The sequence below is a fragment of the Corapipo altera genome, unplaced genomic scaffold (assembly GCF_003945725.1).
Source record: "Corapipo altera isolate COAL_440 unplaced genomic scaffold, ASM394572v1 61553, whole genome shotgun sequence".
Taxonomy (NCBI): domain Eukaryota; kingdom Metazoa; phylum Chordata; class Aves; order Passeriformes; family Pipridae; genus Corapipo; species Corapipo altera.
The window spans coordinates 5173860-5176868 of NW_020884918.1; positions in this window are offsets into that span (position 1 = coordinate 5173860).

Below are 3009 nucleotides of genomic sequence, written 5' to 3' on the forward strand. Positions count from 1 at the left end.
GAATCCCAGACTGGTTTGGTTTGGAAGAGAATTTAAGCCAATCCAGTTCCACCCCCTGCCATGGGCAGGGACACCTTCCACTATCCCAGGTTGCTCCAAGCCCCATCCAACCTGGCCTTGGACACTTCCAGTGATCCAGAGGCAGCCACAGCTTCTCTGGGCAACCTGTGCCAGGGCCTCCCCACCCTCACAGCCAACAATTCCTTCCCAATATCCCATCTAAGCCTGCCCTCTGTCAGTTTAAAGCCATTCCCCCTTGTGCTGTCCCTCCAGTCCCTTGTCCCAAGTCCCTCTCCAGCTCTCCTGGAGCCCCTTTAGGGGCTCTCAGGTCTCCCTGGATCCTTCTCTTCTCCTGGTGAACACCCCCAGCTCTCCCAGCCTGGCTCCAAAGCAGAGAAGCTCCAGCCCTTGGAGCATCTCCGTGACCTCCTCTGGACTCACTCCAGCAGCTCCTTGTCCTCCCTGTGCTGGGGGCTCTGCAGAATCCCTTCCAGGGATGCGATTTTGGCACAACCTCCACCTCCCCCCACACCTCAGTCCTTCAGGTGTCTGAGCACCCTTCACACCGTTATTTCTCCGACTCTATCCCCCTGTCCCATCCTCCCAGGCATCTTTTGCTGGTCAGTGAGACGAACGAGACACTGGGATTTCTTCACACAGCCAGACAGTGCTGACAGGCTCAGACCTGCTGCTACTGGGAAAGGAGGTGCAGACCAACTGTGAAGCTCTGGGCAATTCCTCACTGACCACAAGGAGGTGGTGCCAGTCAGAACCGTGTTTGGAGAACCACTAAATTACACCAGGGAATTTACAGCAACAAGTAAAGAAGGGAATGTACTTACCAAGAAGGGTAAGTACAATTGCACTGTGCTGAACTTAGGGTCCTGCTGCCTGCCAGCCTTCTCATAGGCAAAATGGGAATAGGAATAATAATAATAATAATTCAGTACCTCTCCAGTGTTTACCGTGTATTTATTACATGAGGAAGCTCTTGGTGCAAGTGAGGAAAGCCATTTATCCATGTATTTTAAATATCAATATGGATAGTGAGAGTGAAGCGAGTCGGTTTTCAGCTCCCCTGAGTCCATGGGGTTTGTGAAGCCTGAAAAAACAAATTCTGGGTCTGGTGGTGGCTGTGGAGGTGGACACCAGACTTGGGTTTTGTTTCATCTGAATCATGTGTCGTGGAGTTTGGTGCAGATGTGGGAAGAAGACAGATGTTGTATCTCCTGAATCTTTTTTTCTCCATCACCAAGTCACACCCAGAATCTGTAGTCTTCAGGATACACAGAAGGGAAAGCTTAAAATTTCTCCTGGGGCACTTGGCACCTCTTTATGTAGGAGCCACTTTTCTTTGTGGTAATTGTCATTTCTCCTGCAAACACAAGAACTGACCAAAACTACCCAAAAACAGGTTAGATTTGGTATTGCTTTCCCCAGTGAATTCACTGACATGCAGATTAATTTTGTGGCTGAAAATTTATTATGTCTGCCTTGAAATGAGGACTGAAAGTTTTTTGCTAAGTGGATTAGTTCCCCAGTTCCCTGGAGAATCTGTAAATGCTGTCCTTTGCCAAGTGCATCACCTCCATTGGCTGATACACTACTCAGTTTCCCCTTTCCTTTTCAGGGTTGTCATCTGTGAATATCAGCTGCTGTGGCCTTCTCTCCAGAACATTCCAGGGATTTTATTTCCCTCCTTTCTGCACAGGAAAGGAGCAGAACACCTACAAAATGCAAACTTGGGAGGGACAAACACTGCATTTACTTTTGTCACCTTATTTTACTTTTGTCACCTTATTTGTGCAAATAAGGTGAATTAAAGTCCTCCTGTTACTGACACCTAAGAGCAGATAAGGATCCAGCCCCCACCAAGTTTATATCTTGACACCAAGGAGTTTATGAAAAGTGAATGCATTCCTGAGAGTCCTTGCAACTGCTGATTCATAAATGCCCCTTGGAAGTTTTCTCTTGGAGCTGGTTAGTCATCTAGATTTGCAACTCAATTTAAAATTAGAATTGAGTGCCAGCCACTGGGAAGGAAATATCTTTCAGACAATCTCAGGGCAAAGCTGGAGTGGGCAGGGGAAAGCTGTCTGAAAGTTTAACTTCAGATAATTTCCTACACGTACTCGCTGCATCGGCAGCTTTGGGTGAATCCAGGGCAACCACACCAGAGCTGGGAAAAGAAACAAGAGTCCTCTGTCAAAATTGTTTTTCATTGCTGTAGTGATGTGAATTGAAGGCAGAACTCCTTGGAGCCTGACTGGTGCCTTTTCCAGGGGCTTTCCTACATGTGCCTCTGACGAAATGCTGAGCATGGCTTTTGCTTGTCTGTGGCTTCAGGCTCCTGTCCGGCCCCTGACTGAGGACACCCAAACCTTTCCCATTTCCTCTCTGCCAGGTCCTTGCACATATACCTCAAACTTAACATTGCTGACCTCCATTGTCACACCAATCATAGGATCAAACAATGATTTGGGTTGGAAGGGACCTTAAAGATCATCTCATTCCAAACCCTGGCCGTGGGCAGGGACACCTTCCACTATCCCAGGTCATTCCAAGCGTGACCTTGAACACTTCTAGGGATGGGGCAGCCACAGCTTCTCTGGGCGACCTGTGTCAGGGCCTCACCACCTTGACAGCCAACAATTCCTTCCCAATATCCCATCCAAACCTACTCCTAGTTTTTCCCCCCTCACGTTTCCAGCTGTGACTCTCTGGATGCCCCAGTGTTTGGTCACATGGATCTCCATAGGAGGCTGCTGTTTTGAAGCAGGGCATGTTCAAACCCCCCTCTGTGGGACTGCAGGTACACAGGAGATGTTTATCCATGGTGTTATGAGCTGGCAGTGGCCCTAAACCCAAAGAGGAGCTTTCAAGTCTGGGGTGGCTGGGCTGGAGTGATGCTTTTAAAATCCTAATGGGAAATGTGTCACTCGTGTTATGTGTTCTCACACAAAGCTCATCTTACCTGGCACGGGTTATGATGGAGATGCATGAAAAGGT